The sequence below is a fragment of the Corvus moneduloides genome, chromosome 1, assembly GCF_009650955.1.
Source record: "Corvus moneduloides isolate bCorMon1 chromosome 1, bCorMon1.pri, whole genome shotgun sequence".
NCBI lineage: Eukaryota > Metazoa > Chordata > Aves > Passeriformes > Corvidae > Corvus > Corvus moneduloides.
Window position 1 is genome coordinate 161,686,407 of NC_045476.1, and position 23,739 is coordinate 161,710,145.

The following is a 23,739-nucleotide window of genomic DNA, read 5'->3' on the forward strand; positions in this document are numbered from 1 at the left end:
CAGGCCACGAGGCACCTGAATTTGAAAACAGAAGAGATACCTTCCTGATGTATTGCCGAGGGAACCTGTTTTATCATTTTGAAAGACATACTCCAGCAATTACAGCTCCTTGAAACCTTCAAGATGGACCTATAACATGTTTTACAGTGCGTTTTATAGTAAAATAACTGAAGATTATCACCTTTCTACTAGAGTAGTCAAGATGAACATACTGGATTTGTACACATTGGAGTTGTAGCGTAGATCAGGATTTGCCTTGGAAGTGAATTTCTCAGTCACACTTCCCTACACAGAATGGAATTGCACCTGAAATTTATTTCATTTTAGATTGAACTGAACCAAAAGAACTGAAAAACCTCAGGCACTTGAGCCACAAATAGTAATCTCTGAGATCAGTCTACAGACACATTGTACCGTGTGGATCCAGTTTGGGTTGCTTGTTATTTTACTGCTATGCTGGCAGTTTGGATCTGAATTACATTTCCCAAGAAAACACACCTGCTTACACCTATAAGGTGGTTACCACCTCCTGATGGTTTTCATACTGACATGCAAAAAATCCCTGTAAGAAAAGACCAGGGAGGACATGGTGGTGTGAGGACTGTGGAGTCTTGTGAACCCTGTGAAACACATGTGAGAGGAGTTAGGGAAGGATGTTGCTACTGGGGGGAAAAAAAAGAAAAGGATAAAGGAGGTATAGGGAAATCAGAGGGACACAGAAGTAATGAAGAAAAGTCTGGAGTGTGGAAGTGCAGTAAACAGTAGAAAGAGCTACAGGAAAGATCAACTGGCGGATAAAGGAACAAGTCCTCTCTAGGCTGCCAGAGAAGAGGATGCATTTTGAGATAATTTCTGTTCCTTGTGAATGGACAAAACCAGTTATTTTTACTTTCAAATGAAATATCTTGTTCTGGACACAGACAACACTTCTCCTTTTAAGAGGCAGGAAGAGTATAGCTTGGGTTAGCCAAACTCATTAGTTTTGGATGTCTGTCTCATGGATGGAAAAGAAGGAGTACCACAGACACACACAAATGCCAAAATAACTCACCACAAATTCTGAGTACGTCAACCCTCCTCCTATTGTTCACTCACTGAGCATCATATTTAAATCAGGTTGCAAAGCCTTCCAGCATAGAAACCACGTCAAAACTATTACTTTTCTTTCCCTGAAACACCTCAGCATATTTTTTTCAGCTTTACAAATAAATAATCTTCACCTCTACCTGTGAACCTGAGAGCAGGCAAGTGTAGTAGAGAATAGCAGAAGTCTGAGGCACATCCTTCACTCGTGGTGACCAATAAAAGAGATCTTTCACCATCTGCAGCAGTTCATTTCAGTCTTGATTCTTCCTTAAGCTTCCAAGTTTACAATCCCATGGATGAAGGGACCTTGAAGTAAAATGCGTGAGCAGATATTTTCCCTTCCTTCCTTGACTCCCTGCACAAACTCTCAAAGCCATGATGATCATTTGCATTGTTATGAGCAGCAATATTCAAATGACAAACATTATAAAGCTACCGATGAACCTGTTGAGGCTGCTGGAAATGCCTAGAACTGGCCAGTGCTACTGAATCCTAAGTAAAGCCTTTCCGTATGTTTTTTTAGGGCAAACTGTGGAGATATTGAAGGGACTGGCAAAGCCCAGCATTCATTCACAACTGAAGACTGTTTCCCTCCCATCTGTCCTAAATGGAAAAAAGCAGGAGCAAAGCCTTTCCCCTTGGTTCTCCTCCTCCCTTTTGCAGTCAGGGCTGGTAGAACACGCAGCAGAGACATGCTGCATCCCATTAAGGGTTGTAGCAGCAAACAGACTCTCCAGCAACACCAGGGATTGTCATGTTCTCAAGTGCAGTAGCTAACAAACAGCTGAGAAGTTTCTGGATGAGCAGTTCACAGTGGCTGCAGCAGAGGTTACCAGCTTGGTCAGACTTCCCACTGTCTGTCGGCAGAGATCTCTTCTCCCAGGTTCTCACTACTCTGCAGATGCTACTCATCAAGAGCCCGGCTCCCCCAGCACTGAAATGCAGACAGATGAAAACCAAGAGAACAGGGGAGCACAAGCCATGTGTCAGGAGACCAGGGAATTTTCTGGATGTGTATCTGCACTCTCAGTCTCTGACAAATTCACACATCTTCCCATTTTTTTATTGTCATCCTTAGCAGATCTTTAGGAAGTGTCCCTGTGGATTGACTGTCCTTTGCTCTTTCACTGGATTTTGGAGTGGAATATCCAATAACAGCTATTTCTTGTGCGGAGGGGGTAGGAGTATGTCCACCTCTAAAGAAGCAGTATTTATAAAGGAGTTCTTGCTTTCCCTGCCTGTTGGAGAAGAGAGAATCATCCTCATGCTTAACTCTTTCTGGAGCTCACACAGGAATCAGAAACTGGGGAAGGAACTAAATTTAATTTAACAGGCTTGGGAGAAAGGATAATGTAGAGTCTTGAGGAAGTATTGGTGCTTCACCAATTACCTCTGGAGTGCCATTTTAGCCTTTTGAGTGCTGGGTAATGTCCATCATGAAAGCAGATGGGGCAGGGAAGCTCAGTGCATATGCAGAAAATGACTACCTGCAGGCTTTCCTGCTGTTAATAAGGCACATCCAAGTTAATTTAACAAACCTATTTGTTCAAATCGTCAGCAGAATTTGAATCTAGGAAGTCCAGAGTCACAATATAAACTGATACCTGAATTTGGTTGTCATATTCCATTTAGACATGTATTTAACAGCAGGCAATCCCACCTGAGTTTATGTGAGTTCAAGTCTTGTATTTCCCCCCCTAGAACCCATTTTCATGAGCATTCTCCAAATATTTTAACTCTTAGCATTTTTCTTAAAATACATTCTTTTTTTTCTTGAGAGAGAATTTTTTTTTCTATCACAGAATTTTTCTCCATCACAGAAATATGAGTCTGTTTAAAAGTGTCAGTTTATATAGCACTGTACATTCTTTTCTTAATCCTTGTACAACAAAAATTTTCCACTGGCACTTCTCTGCATCTGGCTCGCTTGAAGCTTTTGTAGGTTTGCAGTTTCTGTCTCCTTTTGCTAATTCCATCAGAATTAGCTTCCAGAGAAGCTGGAATTGGCCTGAAGTCCCTAGTAGCTTGAGTTAATTTGGGAAGAAATAGTGTCAAAAATTCCACCCAGAAATGATGCTAAACAAATGTTCAGGCAAGAAATTTCTCCCTCTAAATATTTCATCATGACAGATTCCCAGGACACGTTCCTGCTCAATCCCTTCAGTACTGGACTAATCAGTTACTTCAGATAAAATTCATGTCCACCAACTTTTCCTGTCCACAGTGCAGATGTCTGTACCCAGGGGTTTAACCTCCCATGGAGAGTTCAGGGTTCAGCATAACTCTGACCAAAGATGATCATTTCACCAAGGATAGTGAAATTTATCATATCCTGAGCTCTACCGGCCATATGGATCATCTCTGCAATACCTTTAGAGGAAGTGAGGCTTGCTCAGGTGGAGATGGAATGGCCAAAATGCAGATTAACATATGTAGCCACATGTATTTTAGGGAGTTGTATGCCCAGTGTGGGAGCAGAGCACACTCAGGGTGGGTGGCATCTTAGCAGGCAGACTGCAACATATCCCTCCTGAGGATGTGCAAACATATTTCAGCAGCTAATAATTAAAATTAATGGGGATGAATTTTAATAGGAGTAGCAGAAGGAAGCACATTCCTGGCACAAGGGGGACATCGTGTCTGCTGTGGAACATCTGGATGCTCCACTTCCCAACAAATCCCAGGAAACTGGGCAAAATAAGCAGTTTTTCCATCTCCTTCTCATATCTTACAGCCAAATCAGTTTTGCTAAAATTAAGACAGAGGCTTTTGGGGAACCTCAAATCAACCAACAAAATAATAATAATATTAAAAACAAAAAACAAAATAAAACAAAAAAAACCAAACCAAACCAGAAAAAAACCCAGAAAGAAATAGCTCGTAAAGAGGCAGACAATATTTCAGTCAAGGCAGTTAAAGCTATTTCATGGTTATATGAAAATCTCCCAAAACTTTCAAAAAGAGGGGTCATGCAGAAGTGACAGTGTTGGGAAGCCTTATGGGCTGCACTGTGAGCTCTGCCTGTTCTAGTTCCCAAATAAAGGCCCAGCTAAGATTTAAAGCCTCACATTAAAACTGCTCTCATCTGCTCCTTCATTTTGAGAGGGGCTTTTCCATAGACAAGAGGTTAATAATAAGATACTGGAAGGGGTTCAGAAGGTGATTGCATGGCTTAGGTTAAACAAAGATTTACTGTACACAATCATTTGCTGCTGTAATTGCATCCAAGTGTATCTATATTTGATTGCCCGGGTTTTCTTTTGCAGCACCTTTAAATTGTTGTTCCACTACATGTGAAATGAATGGGACTTGACATTTAAAAACACTGTATGCTGAGCAAACCACTAACAAGGGAGATGTTTTATTATGTATTTAACGGGATAAAGATCACCATAGGTTATCACAGTTAAGAACCTTTCTTAGCCTGAAAGAACATAGTTTTTAAAAATAAAGAAATAGATTTTTCTGTGGAAAAGCCAGCTTCTTGAAAGTTTGTGGGAGACTTTACTTACAGTTGAACCCACCTAGGGACACTGTCTTTAGTGTTATTTAGCCCTGAAAGAACTTCTCATTCCAGGATGGGTAGGCAGGAGCTGGCATCAAAATATGTAGGACTGCAGGGACACTGAGTCCTCTGTGTCACTCTGTGTAGCATTTGGTTGCACAGATTCATCCCTCTTCATTGCACTGAAGTCATGAGAGCAGATGCATCTGATTTACTTGCTTTTCCTCCAGAAGGGTGTGGAATATTGTCCTTTTTTTGGCATCAGTCAGGATGTTGCTGTACGAAACAGCCAAGGACCTTGAGACAGCTACTAACTGAGCCTGGAAAGCTGTTACCTGTCTCATAATGTTGTACCTCGTGATGTTTTCCATGGTAATTTTTTTTTTTTCAAAAAACTGCTGTTTTCAGAACTGAGAGACCCAAATCTTGATATCTACTGATCAATGCTAGTCTGTACCTGAGTGGAAGTGGACAGAGGTGCAGGGCATACAGGGCTGGCAGACATTCATCACACTGACCACTACCAGGCTGAGTTGAGCCACGAGTCCAGTGTACCCAGAGGAATGCCAAAAGGATCTGCAGCAGGAAACCAAATGGTTTCTTTTCAACTCAGGAAAAATACCCAATGTAAATATGGAGCTCCACAAGCTCGAGGTGAGGTCTTGCCTTTTTAAAGAGCTCTGTGATGTGGAAAGCTACAGAGGGAGCAACAGGTTAAATGAACGGGCAATGGCAGCCAAAATGCAGCCTGAATAGATAAAAAGTAACACATGATGGAGGTGAATCTCCACTTTAAAAAGTTTAGCCCTAAATACGTCCTTGACTATGTCAAAGCATTTCATAGAGACAGAAGTTTTTCCCCTTTAACATTTTTCTTTTAGCTAAAATTATACTGGTACTGCATTATTATATTATCACAATGGCATATTTTTTCTTTCCCTTTCTCTTCTCTCACATACACAAAATCAATAGAAAGAAATATTGAAAATGTCCTATTTTCCCTCTTTTATTATAAAAAGACTTTTGCAGCAGCCAGAGGTTGTGGGGTTTATGATTAAGCAACACTGCTAACAGGGCCTAGACAGATAGGAACATGAAATACAACAAAAGGTTGAAAATGATAACTGAATTTAGGGCTGTCTGAACCTTGATTTTTCAATACTGAACCCTTTTTTGAGTCTTTCATGTCCAGTGAAACAAGTTAATGGTGCTAGAAAATGAAAAGTCCCTTTTCTGTTTTGTCTTTTAATAATTTAAGGGCATCTCCAGCAACCAAAACAAATATATTTATCATTGTACACAAAGCCTTTAGGCGTGAACTCTGAAGAGGCACATTAGTGTCAATGCATCTGGTACACTGTCACTTACCAGTTTAGTTTAACTCTTGCTTCTCCTTTTTTCCTGACACTTGTGTCTGAAGAGGTGTTGCTTGATGCTGGGGTTTTTTTCAGAAAAGGAAAATTAAATAGATATTATTTATATAAAAAGACACAAGCATGCAAAAATCTCTTGGCAAAATAGTTTGACTATGCAGAAGATCATGTTCAATAGTAATAATGGATGCATTTGATCTAAGACCTCTGAAATAACAGTATCTCTTCACTCCTCATCAGTCTGCTTGCATGTGGGCAGGGTGGTTTTACTCAGTATAAAGAAAAAAATTGTACAGATGAACAACAAAATAACCCCTGGAAGGAATTTTCTCAGATTAAGTAATACATGAAGGATTAGAGCAGCAGCCGTGTTGTAGACAACAGGACTGCAAGCTTAAATCTGGAAGGAGTGAAAAGATATAACCATGTCTAAGAATCCTCATGTTCGATATCTCTTCAGAAGCCGCATTTCATGGTGGAATTTTATTATGGGGATCAGCTTGGGGCGACGTTTCTTTTGCATCATTACATCCAGCAGCCCGCTCTAGATCATGAAGCAAGTCAAGTCAGCAGTAAAAGGGAAAAATTACTGCTCTGCATGTTAGTAAACAGTCCTGCAAAGGTGGATCCCTGAGAGTTCACAAAGCCATTTTTACAGAAGGAAAAATAAAGGCAGAGCATCTGGGACAAGGTCATGCGGTAAAGTCATTGCTCAAGGCAGACTGAGATGTCAGCGCTTTTGGCTCCCAGAGCCGTGCTTTGAGTAGTGAACCAAACCCTCCCGTTCAGCAAGAAGTGAAATGTTAATGTCTGAGGAGCTGGGAGAGTTTACCTCGGCACATCAGCAGCATCGCAGGTTAATCAGGGTAACATCAGCACAGTGGCACTCCCAGAAGCCAAGAGATGCTGAACTGCAGCTGCAGTCTTGTGACAGCCTGCAAGGGTCAGAGAGCCCAGCTGGCCCCGAATGGCCGGGAGCCAGCCTGACTCAAGGGGGGTGGCCCACAGGGGAACAGCCCCTCAGCATCCACAGGGAGTCCCTCCCAAAAAAGCAGGCTGATCTGTGGGGCAGAACAATCACCCCAAACACATCCTCATTTTCGTCCAACAGACATTTGTGAGCAAGCCCAGCACAGCCAGTCCTGGAGCCAGGACGTGCCTGGGAGGACTGATTTTGCTGTCTTTAGCCCTAGTTTGAGTAATCAGTTCCCTTGGCTTCAGTGGCATCAGCCATTATTTACCTTACTGTGAAAGAAGCAGCAACACAGAGGAGGTTTTCAGTTTCCCACTGGAGTTCTGTCTTGGACACTGTCTCACAGCCAGGCAGAATTATCAATCTCTTCTCCCAAAAGCTCTCCTCTCAGGGCTGGAAATCTTGAGATGCTGAAGGTCAGGAGATTTAAGGTACATTGGCAGAGCTCTATATCTCCAGCTTGCATTATTCTGGGTGCTGGCCAATGCTATCAGTCTCTTGCCAAAAAGGAATAGCTATTATGGCATTGATTTTCTGCCACAAAAAAAACAGAGAGAGTGACTTCTAGTTAAATGCAACAGTAGAAAATGCTCCAGCCTTTTACTGCAAAAAAAGGCTGTGTCTTGGTCTGTGTGTCTTGGTCTGTGATGGCTGAGTCTGGACTAAAATATTTTCAACACCAGTACTGCACAGAGGAATTAGAAAGAGGCAGTAGAAACAACTGGCATGCAAAGGGCAGATTTTAGAAGTTGTTACAGATCGATCCCAAATACCAGAGGCTCCCAGTGACAGGAAGAAAAATGTTTATAAAGCTAATAATTGTGCTGGAATGGTAACATTCCACAGCAGGTTCAGATCTGCAGGCTGTGTCTATCATAGATGGATAGGGCCACACTACAGCAGTGATTTTTTTTCAGTTTCTCTGTTGAAAATTTTATCTGCTTATTAACAAACATAAGCCCAGTCCAGGCTGTACCAAACACTTCAGCTTTAAACAAACAAACAAAATCCATAGTGACAATAAACATTTGTCACTAAGTAATTCCTAAGCTTTGTTGACTATCCAGATCACTCGGCCTCTGAGAATATATTTTCCTGCTGGATTTCTGGTACATTCACCCTGTTTTGGCTAAGAACCTATATAATCCAAGTTTTTGGTTTTATTTTTGGCATGTCTTTTTTTTTTTTTTCCAGGGCTTGGCCAGAGTGCAGAGGAAGAAAAAGTATGAAAGAGATGGAAAGAGAGAGAGAGAGACAGACTTGACAGTAAAACACAGGAGATATCTAACCTGCTCTGAACCCTAAATAACCATCTACTTCAATTCAGTTTGAGCCATTGAGGACATGAAGGGTCATGTTTTATTCTTATTTCTGCAGATTCAAAGAAGTCAGTGATAGCTTAAGCTCCCATTGTACAAGCTGAAAATGAACCTCAATTCATTGTATCCAAAAGCAGCCTAATCCATTTTAAAAAAGGAGATAATTCATTTAAAAATTCACAGTGACTTCTGCTGCTTGTGGTTTGCAAATAATGTTGGACCTGTGCCACAGAACAGAGAAAACGTGAATACAACCAGCACTTTAATTCTCACAAGCCCCAGTTTAGGAGCGTGCTTCTGGCTTTATCTAGGGTAGGTGAAATAACCTCTTAATTGCTTAAATTAATCTCAGACAATCATTACAAACTCTGTTTCCCAGCTCTTTTACTCTCCCAAATGAAATTTAGTTTTGTGCACTTGGTGCAACTTTTGGAGTTGTCTTCTGCAGCACCAGGGCTTGGACTCGATGATCTTTGTGGGTCCCTTCCAATCAGCATGTACTGTGATTCTGTGACTGGTTTGACCCTGTATTTTCACACAGATCTGGTTCTCACTGTCTCCCTGATGGTACCCACAGCAGCACTCGCCCTGGGAGACGTTGTGAATGTCTATGGGCAACTAAAGTTACACCTTCAAACCTTTCCATGAATTAATCTAAAATGTATTTACCCTTTCCAGAAAGCCTGGCAGAGGGTGGGAGGAGTCAGTATTGCTAGCCCCAGCATCCCCACGTGCTTGGGCTCTCAGTCCCATGAATGTGCTAGTGTTGAGCCAACAACTCCCCTTTGCAATATAAAAACGGGGTGAGTATGAGCTTACCACCCAGCCCTGTGCAGAGGCCTCACACCTCCTTCATCCACAGGAGTTATGTTTCTCAGCCACAGCTACAAAGGTTGGCTCCCGAGCTCAGCCTGTATCTGTGACTCATGGTCTCAGCCCCAGCAGCTTTTAATTCAATCCCAGGTGTGTTAAGCACTGGCCATCATCACCAATATATGTGAAATGGTTGTATTAATCTAGTTACAACATACGAAGGCAGGACAGAGTCATTTTGCAGTAATGAATCACAGTCATGGAGATTTGAACATGGGGACTGAAAAGGAAATTAAAGTAGAGTTTCCTGTATGGCTCATTCTCCAGCCCAGCATCAGCTCAGACAGGAGAGAAATTTCTTTTTGTTCATTAATAGCAGGGGCAGATCCAGCACCGCTTCCTGTCGACTCTACCCTGTCCTGGACAGCAGTGACCACACGATGCCACTCAGGATTGGTGTTGGAAGTTCCCCAGCTGCTGCTCTGCAGTGCCTGTGGCACCATTGTGTCTTCTGTAACACAGAGAAAGCATCAGCTTCTGGCTTCAGATGTAATTAGGCACAAACATAAGGATTTGGATGAACCATGGTTCATTATAAAATACTCATCTCTGAGAAAGAATCCTAAATTAAACCCCATGGGTCCTACCTGGCCATGACAGAGAGGGCTCTTCAGGGGTCCTGGTGCAGGAAGAATACGGCCATACCTGAGTAGCTACTTACCTTTGTAAGAACATAACAATTTTTGCTTTTTCTAGACCCCTAGAATAATGAGCAGCACAGTAATCATATTAAAAAGGACTTTAAGGGCATGACCAGCTGCATTCAGTGTCAAGCATAACAGCCCTTGGAAGTGCTTAGTCACACTTTAACTCCTGTTATTATTTTCCAAGCCTGTGTTTAACTCAGACAGAAATGTGCCTTTTTCTCACCCAGTGGAATATTGCCAGCATGTTTAACCATAACCTTCCACAACAGCAGAAGGGCAGGTGTTGCACCTTCTTTCACTAATGCAAAAGACTCAGGCTGATAAAATAGTCCCAAGGTCTCACATGATTGTTGCCTTCAAAACATCTACGCCCAGGGCCAGCTTTTGCGCTGATGTCCCTCTGATACTTTAGGTGAAGAACTATCCCATAAAAATTTGCTTTACTAACCACTACAGGACTCAGGAGCTGTAGGGACCAATAAAGCAGAGAGATCTCTGGAGAGTAAACACAGGGTGAAGAAAGAAATACAACAGAAAGAGGAGGGAGATACTCTTACACATGCCACTGAAGGGTGACCGCTCCTTTCCCAGATAATGTCACAGTCCTAGCCAAGGGCAATTCTTTTGATCTTATAAGGCTGAAGATGTAGAATGAAGCCAACAGATCTGGGAAATCACAGTCCTGGAAAGCGGGAAGACAATATTAGATTAACACACCCAAAATGGATGTGTAGACATCCAGAAGATTTCATATTATATTCATAAATAACAGGCAAAACTTTAGTGTCACCGTATGTTTACAGTCTTTACTGTGTAAATCCCCTCTGCTCTGAAGGTTTTTGTTGCTCTAGCAACAAAAGAGAGGGAAAGGAGAAAAAAGAGAAGGGGGAATGAAAGGAAGGAGCAGAAAATACAGTCTAATTGATAGGAAAGTTCAGAAAATCAGAAAATGGGAAAAGTAAACTGAAAGAACTAGTGGAGTTTTTTTGAGAAAAATACAAATATATATTAAAAAAATAGAGCTGCAACTCCTCAAAAATATAAAACAGAATAGCTTTCAAATTAGTGTTTTCACAGCTGCAGGCTACAGAGTTTATTGCTTGCAGTATGAAACCTAATGATGTGATGAGAAAAAAATCTGCAAACTCTTCCATCCAGCCCTAGACAGACTGACAGCCCTAGAGATCAATGTCCATTATTAACTTGCTGACTTCATGCACAGCAAGGCAGAGCATGAAGTTCTCTGGTTCTCTTCAGATTTGGCTTAATTGGATCACCTACAGGATGAGAGGATAATTTAGCATGCATGGCTAGCCACATCTTCATTGCACCCCTGAGCCTAGAACAAAGGCTCTGGCTAGGAGGGTGTGGACATCTAAGCAGTAAGATGCCCTGGGACTATCTGTCCATGTCTTGAGTCCCTCTGATCACACAGGAGAGGGCAACTGATCCAGTCACTGTTGTTCTGAACTGTCTCCAGTCCTGTGGCTCAGAAGATAAATGCCCATGTCAGACTCCTTTTGATGGAATCCTAAGGCGAATTCAAAGGGAAAGGACCAAACTTCTACCTCCAAACCATTCTCCTTAGGGATTTAATCTAACTCAACCAAAAGTAATAGGAGTTTTTTATAATTTCAGTTGGTGCAGTACCAAATCTATGTGGTCAGAGATGGGCTAGGGTCACAGATCACGTGTTGTGTTTTCTTCCCCCGATCATCACTCAGGAGCTTTGTCCTTACTCAGGAACATCCTCCAGCAAAGTCTCCTACTAGAGTTTGCTTCTAGAAAATTAAAAAAGGCCTTGTTTTTCTTAACAAATCATGCTTTAAAAAAAAAGTTTAAGCAATCATGTGAAATTTCACAGAATTTTGTTCACTAAAGTAACTAGAAGAGCTGCAAAGAGTTTAAACTATCATTTAGAGGGGATAAGAAAATTCATGGTTTAGAAACTGGTTTCTCAAAGAAAGAAGCAGCTCTATCATCTCATCAGAGAGAGACCCAAGGTCACCTTTATCCCCTGACTGCATCCCCACCACCACCCACCCCCACCATGGTTTTGGTGTCTGGCTGCCCAAACAGATAAGCTGGCAGAAGTCTCCAGCCAGGCTTTGCCTGTGTGGCCCCTGTGCCCCAGTCAGTCCATCCCTGCAGACCCCCTGGTCCCACCTCCATCAGCTGCTTCTTTGAATCTATTGACTGTGGTGTCAGAGTAATGAGGCAGGAGTTGTCTGTGCAGCCGCTGACTCCATTATCTCACACAATATCAGGAGTGAAAAAATGGCTGCTGGGTTTTTTAATGGTCTGCCAGAAGAGCCTTGTCGATAATAATTCTTTAGTTGGGTTTGCTGGAAATTACAGCCGTCTCCTCCGCTCCAGCATCTTGCAGTTCTGCAGGAAATAGTTTTGAAACAGCTTCTCCAGCCTTAGAAAAAAAAAGAATAATGAAAAAAAAAGCAAATTTGTCCACGTTGAACATGCCTTCCTCTCTCTTAAGCAACAATAAATGAGACTCTCTGGTTTCTCATCTCTCACCCTCCTGCCTTATTATTTAGGAGTCAGTACTAGCAAGACCCTCTCTGGTTCTCAGTTACAGCTTTGGATTTATTTGACTGATCCCAGCACACTCCTGGATCCCTGACTGCAGCTCACTAATGCACATCCCAGCAGCACCCTGTGACACAGGGCACTCTCAAAGGGACGAGCAGCTGAAAATCCTGCTTCTGTCATGTTTCCTCTGAGCCGAAGTCAGCACAGCATCAGCATGTCCTGCTCCCCACAGAACCTTCCCCAGGTCCCACGCTGGGCCATGCAATGCTCCACAAGCCTCTTGATCTCACACAAGATGCAATAATTGTCTCAAAATCCCCTCCCTGCTGTAACTGAGTCTCTGCTGGGTTCCTCCTGTATTACAAGAGTTCTCTGTACCACTGTTAGCAGCTTTTTCTCCCAAAAATTCTTTGGGAAACAAAAAAAAAAAAAAAAAGAGAGAGAGACCTTGGGTATGAACTGCTGGCTTGTTTAGTGCAAAACTAGCCTCATCTAGAGTTGTATGAAATTTCTTGGGGGGTGCAGAGACTCAGCTGGTTTGAATCTGAGCTCTTCCTTTCACTTAAATGGAAGTCATGCCGCATTACACCAAGTGCAGCTCTGATTTGGGGTATTTAATTCATTTCTGCTCTGGATATCATGCTGGCCATCTCCTGAAATATTTCTTGCAGGTTGCCCCTTACTGTGGGTTCCAGGGAGAAATAAACTCTGCCTTCTATTATTTTAATGACATGCCAAACTCTTCTAGGCATTTCCCACCACTAATCAAAAGAAACAGACTCTCTCTTACCTCAAAATCTTCAGTAAAAAAACCTGTCAGGTAAAGCTGGGACTGCAAGCAGTACATCAGTGTGGTGGCCTGGTCATTTGGCAAGGGTCTGAGGGGGAGGGGTGGCCAAACTCAAACATGGCACCCATGTTGTGGGTCTAAGTGATGGGAAAACAGTGCTGCTTTAGGCCTGACAGAGAGCAGACAAAAAGTCCTGCATCATCCCTCACAGCCAGCTCTGCAGCACGACATAGTCGATTCAAGAAGCAGCTGTGAACCAGGAGGAGCAGTCTGAGGGTGGAGCACCTACAAAACTTCCAGATAGAAATGTTAATGTCATCTGTAGGATCCAGGGAAGTCACTGATTGGACATACTGTGAGAAGAGAATGGATTTCTGTATGGCTCAAGTTTAAAAAGTGGGAAATGGAGGACAAAATGCATGCCAGTGGGATGGCCAGGAATCATAGAATGATAGAACAGTCTGAGTTGGAAGGGCCCCACACGAATCATCATATCCAGCTACTGGTTTTACAAAGGACAACCGCAAGACTCACTCCATGCGCCTGAGAGTGTTGTCCAAAAGCTCCTTGAGCTCTGTCAGGCTTGGTGCTGTGACCACTGCCCTGGGGAGCCTGTTCTTTGCCCAACCACCCTCTGTGCGAAGAAACTTTTCCTAATACCCAACCTAAACTTCCCTTGACACAGCTCCAGCCATCTCCTCAGGTCCTGTCACTGTCACCAAAGAGAAAAATGCCTGCCCCTCCTCTTCCCCTCACGAGGAAGTTGTAACTGCAATGAGGTCTCCCCTCAGTCTCCTCCAGGTTGAACAGACCAGGTGTCCTCAGCCACTCCTCATGGGGCTTCCCCTCAAGGCCCTTCACCATCTTCATTACCCTCCTTTGGACACTCTCTAATGGCTTTGTATCTTTCTTATATTGTGGTGCCCAAAACTGCACACAGGACCTGAGGTGAGGCAGGAGAAGACTGGGAGAGCGGTGTTTGGGGAGGGCTTGGAGGCAAGGAGTGTGGGACACATAAAGAAAGCTACAGGAGAGAAGCATTGCCAAGTCTTTATCTGATGCTGTGTGTCTGCCATAGCACAGAAAAGCATCCAAAAAGTGGCAAGTAGTAGAAGGTAGGAGGAACCACAAAAGAGGGCAAGGGAGTGGTGATGAGGAAGGGATACAAGATGGAAAAAGCAGATGGCAACATTTGTTCAGAAGGAAAAATTCCATCAATGCTTAGGAAGCCAAGAGGAGCCACTTCCAGAAGGAACACTTTAGAAAACAACAAAATAACTTCCTCCAAATCAAAGAGCTTTCAGAGAAACTATGAATGACAGGGGTCAACAAAAGGTTGGATTTTGTGTGAATAAGTTCACCTCCTTTTAACTCTCAGGCTAAAACACCAGCTACTTGCAAGGCCTGTCAACCCCTCTCTCCTGTCCTCCAACCAGCAGGCTGAACACAACATTTTGATGACATGTTTGATGTCATCTCAGCACATGCAAAGCCAGGAAGGGCTAAAGACTGTTTACTGTCTGTGGACCTCTAAACATTGACCATCTTTTAAACTTGGCAGTCAGTCTGTTTCAAAACTGGTTGCCACACAGCAGAGTTGGGAATTCTTTGCCTCATCTTTTATTCTACATTTCTTCCTGAGTTTTTCCACAGACAGGGACAGACTCCCACTGGTGAAGTCTCTTGTCTACTTCCAGGCATTATGTCCTGGATCACAGTCCTTTAACAGCGTTGAACTCAAACCATTATAAAGCAAACTGAATTCAACATGCACATATTTGCCAGACAAATTGAATTTGCTTCCACTCAGTTAATTAGGATAAGCTTCCATTCTCACATCAACTGTTTTGCATTTGTACACAGATATAGCCTCCTCCTCTTCTCCCTGCAATTACCAGCAGAAGGCCAGCAGATTTGCAGGCATACACCTTGTGGCTTCTCTGTGGCTCAACTCAAAATCACCTTCTGGATCACACAAGGCTCTTCCTAGACTTTGATACCCAACACCTCCTGGAGAAGGCTTCTCAGTTAACATGGTCACATCTCAGGCCTTCAAAAGAAAAACCTACCAAAAAAAAGAAAGACAAGAAATTGCTCTAGAACGAAGAAAAAAACAGTTGTTAAAAAAGAAAACATCTTTCTTTTTTTTCACCTTGCCCCAAACAGATAGCTTCAACCCTCTTGTAGGCCAGCACATATTAGTTTAGGAAATCAGAAACAAGAAGTGGCCAAGAAAGCATCTATCCCGGGACTTGGTGGTGCTGTGGTTGTTACCCCATCTCAGTAGCGGGGATAGTCACATGTACCTGTCTTTCAGTGTCCTTCATTATATGCCAAAGCACAGAGCCACAGGACACTATTAATTTATCATTGTTATCATCCAAAGTTTCCTGTTTGCTGTATCCTAAGGCACTCCCAAAGAGTGGTTATTCAAACGGGAGCTCAGTTCACAATGAACACCTTTCTTTTTCAAAGTTTAAACACCATATCAAATCTTCACCTTTTCTGTCCCTTCTCCCCCACGTGTTCCAGAGCCCTGAAGTGCAATGTTATTGCTTTTAGCTGCACTAAGATCTGAAGAATAAGGCCAAATTCACTCACCTACCCTCATCAACTTAGCCCAGTTCTTCTAAGACAGATGCACGCGCACAGAAGCCTAAAGCACTGCAAAAGCTGAATCTTAATCAGAGATATTTGGTTATACCAAGATCCCAAGAATATCCTTACCTAGCAGCAACCTTTGTCTTTCAACTCTTCTTCCATGTGTTTTCCTTTGAATCTAAGTCCATGCAGATTCTTAATCAAATCATAAAATAATCAGCTCATGATTACATTTTAAGGAATAAATAGCACATGACCAGCATTAATCACTCATTACATCCCATGTGGGTGGCTAATTCCCAAGGACTTCCAATAAAATCTAGGAAGTGCTGTGTTTTTCCTTGAACACAGTAGTCTTCATCCAAATGAAATGGAATTTTTTTCTTACGTCTAATTTGTTAACACTGCAGATCTCAGAATAGATATTGGCAATGTTGCTAATAAAAACATTTTAAAGTTATTGCCCTCATTGAAGTTCTATAGGATTTTATTAGAGCTAATGCAATTCCCCCAGACTCTAATGGTAAAACCACAATTTTCAAATCATCTTACAGGCGTATCATTGCCAGTACTGTACTTATTGGTTTCTTTAAATACCAAAATATATCAAGGAAGAGAACGAGATTGTTTAAGCAGGTACATTTCCCACAAAACATTGTATTAACCATGCTCTAGCATAGCTCTAAAATCGATAGATTTCTATCTGGGAGAAAAAAGCAGGAAAGGTCGGGGGGTGGGTTACTGTGAACCAGCTGGTGATCAATCCTGGCTGAAGACATGACTTTTCAGTTCCCATACTACAGAAAACCCCAGCCCCCACCACATTTTGTTGTGTTATGCTTTTCCCATTATGCAATGTAGTTTTAAGAAGTGCACCCTACAGATTGTGACTGCTTTACTAATATTCTCATCAAGCCAAAGTGTTCAGTTGTTGCAGCACAGTGGGTGGAGGGGGGGGGGGAATATAATCTTTAAAAATAGATCCTAAAGTCTTTACTTAGATTGTAAAAAAAAATTCTTAAAAAAAAAATTTAAAAGAAATCCAAGCTACCACACACTCCCCCATTTGTCTGAAAGTGATTTGTTGGCAAGAATAGAAATTTGGTTTCCAAGGTACAGTGAAAGAGCATAGAGACAGCCTGAGGAATGGGATAAATATGCCATATTTCTCAGTTACACAAGGTGCTGTAGCTAAGGGAAGAGGCAAAGGGGGTACCAGGATGAAGCTGCTTGCCAAAAACGCCCCAGAACATTTGCATGTAATGCCTTGTGTTGGAAAGTGGAGTACAGGTGTGACTCACTGCTGAGGCAGCCGTGCCAGCCACTCTGCACAGACCCTGCAGGGCTGAGAGATCCTTTACAGCTTGCTCAGACAAATTCCATGTGCCAGATGCTCCTTGAATGGGGACAGGCTCCCTCCAGCTTTCACAGAAGGACCCAGTGACACTTGCATTGCTTGTGATCCTTTAATGGTTCTGAATCCTGCAGGAGTTTCTGGCAGCGCTGGTGCCTTTGCTGCAAAAATCAGTATTTAGAGAGATGCAGCCCTGCACGGCCCCTTCACAGGCTGTCAGCTCTCCTTGCCTGCAGAAACGCAGCCAGAACTGCCAGATGTACCGAGGGACAGGGAGAGTTTCCATACACACCTGAGGCCAGGAGAGGGATGGTGAAAAGTTGAGTTTAGGAGATGAAACCCAGATCCTTGGGGGGACCTTTCCCTAAAGAGCTCCTTGTAAGAGAAGGGGGATTTAATTCCACCTTAATTTGCACATGGCTCTGAGGCTCCTGCTGAGCCTGGGGCAAAGCATCAGAGGTTGTGGGAGAAGGGTTTGGATGAGCAGTCACTCACTTCACATGCTGAGATGCTTTGTGGGAGTCACAGCCTGTGGTGGGATGAGTTTCACAAAGACCAGGAGCATTCTCAAAGCTGTTTTCCTTTGAGATGCCTGTTCTCATGCTCAGCCTGCAGACCAGAGGCTCTCAGGTGGATTCCCACCCATTCATCAGGTGCTGGATTCAAGCCTGCCTGGGCTCCTGTTGCAGCTTGGTCTTTGCCAGCTCTCCACACAGGATCCCTTTTGCTCCTGTGCACCCAGAGAGTCCTGGTACCCAACTGCAACGGTGATATTGCCACCTCAGATGGCAAAGTGGGGCTAAACTGGATGGTGAACAAGTCAGAAATGAGAAATAAGAAAACGACGCAAGTGCTGGAGAGGACAGAGCAATGACTTCAGGCTACCATGACTGGAGTAGCCCTGGGAAGGCTCCAGTACATGAAGTAAAGACCCGATTAACTGTGTTGATCACTTTTGCATTCCTCATTGTGAGGTTCACTTTGTGACCCAACTTTCTTTGCAAAGTCCTTTCTCCAGACACCATTTTTAGTATAAAATATTGCTTTAGCTATCTATCTATCAATCAATCAATCAGCCTCATTGATGCTAAACCCTTACCCTTACTGGGATATTGCCTGCAAACTGATGCACAACAATGGATAGTGGCCATTCCATTTCATTCCAACTTCTTGTCTTCAGGAGTAAGAGATCTCAGCTCTTTCTTATGCAGAGCAGCCCCTCAACTCACATTTCCCATTCCACAGCCCATGTGGGCTTCTGCTCAAACTTGTGGTGATGTGAAGGTCAACCAAGGGCAAGGAGATGCCCTGGATGCACTACAGAGAAAACACCCAAAGTCACTCATAGATATGTATTTTCTTCTCCTGTGAAGTACTTTTGCATTCCTGGTTTATCCCATAAAAACTCCCAGCCCTGGACCCTTTGCTCTTTCCAGGTGGGCCCAGCTGAAAGCATCTACAAACTTCTGTGGTGGGGTGGGGAAAGACATCAACTTTCTGTGGGTCCTTCCAGCCTGTGGGAATGCTGGGGGGAAGGATGAAGAGGTTGAAAGGTATCAAGACCTAGACATATCCTTCTGTTAACAGCCTATAGTGTAGCCAAAGCTTCTTGCAGGTTATTTTGGATTGCATCCTGTAAGTCAATAAAAGAAAAAGGAGATAGACATAGGACACCAAACACACTTCTTGTGCCTCCACCTAAAACCACAGGACAGAAATCCCCCAGCTCAGTGATGCCCCATCTCCTGCATGGCAGTGGGCTGCACAGCCCTGATCTATCTCTTGAGCAGAGACATTTCTCAGGGTTACTTCTTGAGGCTGAGAGATCCCTTACCCAACATCTGATATCTAGATGGAGATAAGTAATATTTCACATTGGGCCTACAAGTCCATTGTATGCTGGCACCATATACCCAGCTGTAGGTTAATTATTTGAAGTGAAGTAAGTAGTAGAGTGTTTGACCACTTTTTAAATCACTTTCAAAATCATTGTCATATCCCTGTCTAAATTATCATTCAAGCATCACCTAAATCACCATTAAATATTTTTCAAATAATTGTCAACTCATTGATAAATCACTGTTTAACTAACATCCAATTATTGCTTAATCACCAATTGATTTTCACTCAATCACCAATTAATTTCCATCCAATCATCATTTGATCATTAATAAAAACTTGAAGTCAACCCCACAGCTATGGCTTCTCATAATTCTCCTGTGACAGAGGTCTCAAGGGCAAGCTGAGGGGACATGGTTAAGCAAAGCAATTTTGGCACATTTAGCCCTAAAGCCCCCAGTCGTGCCCAAAGGTCACCTCACTGAAACACCACACTCTGTGGAGCATGGAACTCCACTGAAGCTGAGCTGGAAAAGCATATGATTCACAACACAGATAGCATCTAATGGTTGGGTTATTTTCCTGTAATAAACCTTTCCTGAACCCAACTATTTTTCCTCTCTGTGTCCCCACCCCTCATCCTGCTTCCACCAATAAAGGCATTTCCTACTGCAGCCACAGGAATACTCCATCACTGCACCAAAATTTCCTACAGCCTTCCCAACATTTGTCCTCTGAAATGCCTGAATCTGTATGAAGGCTTTCACACAGCTGAATAGCTCACAGAAAATCTAGGAGAAGAGCTCAGCAAGATGTCGAAAAGTCAACCATCAGCTCTGCTCCTCATTCCCTGAGAGCAGTTGGTGTAAACCTCTGTGGGGTGGAGGGTGGGGAGTGGAGGAGGGAATGGGGCACCCCTATGTTGAAGCAATGCTCTGCCTCCCCCAAACTCAGCCATCACAAGTTTCAGCTACAGGCTTTTGTTTTGAAATCCCTAATTTTCATGGTGTGTTTATTGATTTGAGCAGATAAAGCATTGGGTAGATCAAATAGCTTATAAACTTTCAGGGAGTTACATTTCTTACTGATTATAAAATTTGTTGCAGAGCTATACCAGGTTTGGGTACTAAACCACCTCTTTAATTTTTTTTTTTCCAATGAGTATGAACATTGGTTATTCCTGGGTGGAGGAACATTATTGTTGCAAGCCTGGACTCTGCCCAGTCTCACCTGGAACACGGGGAAAAGGTGCAGCTCTGGTGATGTGGTGGGTGCTGTCATTTGTGTTCTGCTCACTGGAAAGATCCCACCCAAGCCCTGTTTGTACTCAGTGAACATGGGGTGTCCCTGCTGTAGAGATAAGGGGGAATGGGTGACACTGGGATGGCACTGCAGGACAGGCAGTGCTCGTCTGGCCCATCCAAGGGCTGCAGGAGCTGGCTGGAGGATCAGTGCAGGTGATTTCAGGCTGTGCTGTGCAGCTCCTGGGGGAAACAGCAGCACTGCTTTTCAGAAGGATTGCTTTTCATTTGATTTCACTTTTTTTTTGCCAGTAAAAGATTCCTGCAAACACTGAGCTTTTAAATTAAAGGGAGTTAATGAAAGTGTACCTGTGGTAACTATTACCAGATCCCTTGTACATTCAACAGTCGCATTAAGATGATTTCTTATTATCTCTAAATCCATTCCAGAGGTATGTTCTCGCTGTTACAGCCCTCCTGTGCACCATTGCAGGTGCAGGTTTGCTGCCCAGCATGGCAGATAAAATACTGTCCAACTGTGTTGCTACAGCCCTGACTTGGTTTTTTAATTTTTTTTTTTGAGACAGATGAGCTGGGGCTTACCATGAGCCCTGCTCAACCTCGCCTGTGGATAAAGCATGTTCTTGTACCCACATCCCCTGGGTCTTCCTAATGCAAATGGATGCTTTACCTAAAAGGAGAGATCTTTTGTTCTAAGAACAGAAATGCAGTTTTCAGCTGAGACTGTGCTGCATTCTATGAAACAATATCAAACAAGACAGATATGGAATATTGTTTTGGTGTAGACAAGGCTGCCGCAGCCACTCCAGTCCCTTGAATGGATTAGGCAGGGTTTACTAGCAAGGCAGACTGTCCAAAATATATCCGGTGCATTGTCAGTCATAGGTAGCCCATGAAATACACATTTTCATACAGCAGTCACTTCATTTTGATTGAACAAGGCTTTCATCCCCGAGCTCTTCTCTCATACAGATGGGGAGTTCTGCCACTCTTTTAGTCTTGGTCCAATTCTGAGTCATTGATTGTTCCTAATTCCCAATGCCTTGGTTTTCTTGGGGGGGATATTTCTTTACTGAGAGGTCAGGTCAAACACTGGAAGCAGCCTCCTAGAGAACTGGTCAGTGCCCCAAGCTTGTCAGTGCTTAAGAGTCATTTGGATAACAACCTTAATAGCGTGCTTTAATTTTTGGTCAGCCCTGAAGTGGTCAGGCATTTGGACTGGATGACCATTATAGGTCCCTTCCCTTCCCTTCCCTTCCCTTCCCTTCCCTTCCCTTCCCTTCCCTTCCCTTCCCTTCCCTTCCCTTCTCCCTTCCCTTCCCTTCCCTTCCCTTCCCTTCCCTTCCCTTCCCTTCCCTTGCATTTGTTGGACCCACAAGCACAACGTGCACCACACACACAAGCTGAGGGTGGCTGCTCAATGTGTTCCCTTGCTCATGTCATTGGGGTTGTTGCACACTCTGGCTACCACTGCCTGCAGCACCAGAGCCTCCTCTCTTAATGTGAATTACAGTATCCACAAGACAGAGGCTTGAAAACTGTTAGGAGTTGCCTTTTTATCTTCAGGTAGAAGTGAGAAAAAGAGCTGCTGAAGTGTTTCCTCCTGGGGAAGACTGTGGAATAAAAATAAACTTTGGGTCAAAGTAAGCAAAGCTGTAGCTACACATGTGAGGCAATTGTCTTTCATTCCTGAGCTCTGTGGGTTGGTCTGAGGAACTCTGTCCTTCTAGGCAACGAGAATCTGCCCCCAGACCGCATCCCACCCTCCTCTGGACACAAGCAATATTTGGGATGTTCTGAATGTGGTAGAGAGCCACCACTGCTTTGGTGCCATGGAGGTGGGGGGTGGCTGTGCCCATCTGCAGTGCCAGGGCCTGATGTGCCCTCAAGTGTTTGGAAGAGGAGCTGGGAACCCCATCACAGTGCTGAGGGACATGTGGCATTTAGCAAAGCTTAACTTCTTGCTGCATGGCAGTGCCTCACATTCAGCATTGCACATGAAGCACTGGGACCAAGTATAAAGATGTTGTCACTAAGCAACAAAACACGGATTTTGCAGGAGATAGTAAGGTGATACTAAACCTCCTCTCCTCCTGCCTCCTCTCCAATGCACCAGGGCTGCCAGAACCGGCCTTACCTGTGTGCTGGTGGGGAGCCAGTGGGAGGACTGGGGATGAGATGAGGGAAGAGAGGACAAGAGTATTGTGGACTGATTCAAACCAGATGTGCCAGGTGTGAAGGGAGAGCCCAGAGAGGCGGGAGTCTTACTGTCCTCTCCGTGCCTAACATTGAAATCAGGCAGGCAGCTGAGCAGGGCAGGAGGTGGACAAGCCATGAGAGGCACTGAGAGGGGGGTGATCCCTTAAGAGGCCTCCGAAAATCAGAGACTAGACAAGAATAAGGGAATAAAGGTAGGTATTTATTTGAAAGGCCTTCACTGGTACACCCTGGGGAGCCCAGAGGCTACTGCCAAAAATGGACCCCAAGATGGACAACAGGTCACAGGTTCTTCACGCTTTTCTAAGTCCGGTTCGTTTGCATATCAGGGTTCATTCTCCAATTAAACCTTCAGTTAATGATGCAGTTTCCCCAAGCTTGCCCCCCCTTTAGAGGCTTTGCTTTACACATTTTGGGCCTAGGACAGTCTGAGTGCCCTTGCAGAGCAGGCCTGGAGAGGCTTTATGATGTCTACCTAGCATGAGAGAGCAGAAGTCAACAGGCTACAAGAAACTTCAGAGTTACACACTAGGCAGTACAGGATTTCAAAAATATGAAAGTTAAAACCTAAGGCATCAGGTGGACTTCATCCACAGCACAGGACTTAGGACTGTGTCTGAGCATTCCAAACCCAGAAACCCAGGGTTTGAATGAACAGGAAAAATGGTACAGTCTACTTGCAGAAAAGTGACACTGAGAACATTGAGGGACTATGAAATAAATAAATCTGATGTCAGAAAAAAATTCCCTGAAACTAAAAATCTAAAGCAAGGGGAAAAAGAGGTTTGGAACTGACCAACAGAGCAGTGAGCAAGACTGGTGCAGGGGCTTTGTCAGTGTTGAAAGCAGATGTCTGCCTGGTCTGTGATCAGTGCCCAGCATCGCTGCTCTTTGCATTGCCACCAAAACAACCAGCCAATGTCCCCAGCACGACGAGCAGAGACAAAGTGACCCCACTGATAGTGATGGGTGGCACATTTCCATTAGTGTCCTGCATGTGCAAACAGATAGAGCATCACCTCCCAGCTGCCAAAGCACTGCTGCCTTATCTACAGTGCAGCCAGGGGTGCAGGGAACAGAGAGAGGGAAAATATGACCATGCTCGTTCGGGAACAGCCTCTCAGCCAAGGGTCTCATCAGAGCAGGTTTGCACAAAGCTGACAGGAAGCAGGTCTCCCTCTTCCCCCGGACATTTCACATGGGTGGTCCCCAGGAGAGCTGTATTTCCCCATCATGTGGCTCCTTGCTGACATGCTGCCTGGTGCCCTGCTCACCCAGAAGGTCACCATGCACCTGGCCCATGGTGGGTGTAGTGGAAAGGAAAAGTACTGGGAATGAGCCACAGTCCTCGTA

General features: G+C 43.8%; 1 protein-coding gene across 1 annotated transcript in view; it reads right to left on the reverse strand.

The window, feature by feature from the left end:
- Positions 1-12,340: 12,340 nt before the first annotated feature.
- Positions 12,341-23,739, reverse strand: part of TRAPPC9 (trafficking protein particle complex 9) — a 480,517-nt gene continuing 469,118 nt past the window's right edge. Inside the window, exons 24-25 of the transcript XR_004244481.1 lie at positions 20,035-20,042; positions 12,341-12,352 (exon numbers count right to left, since the gene is read on the reverse strand). The gene's annotated coding sequence lies outside the window, so the exon portion shown is untranslated. The remainder of the gene's footprint in view (positions 12,353-20,034; positions 20,043-23,739) is intronic.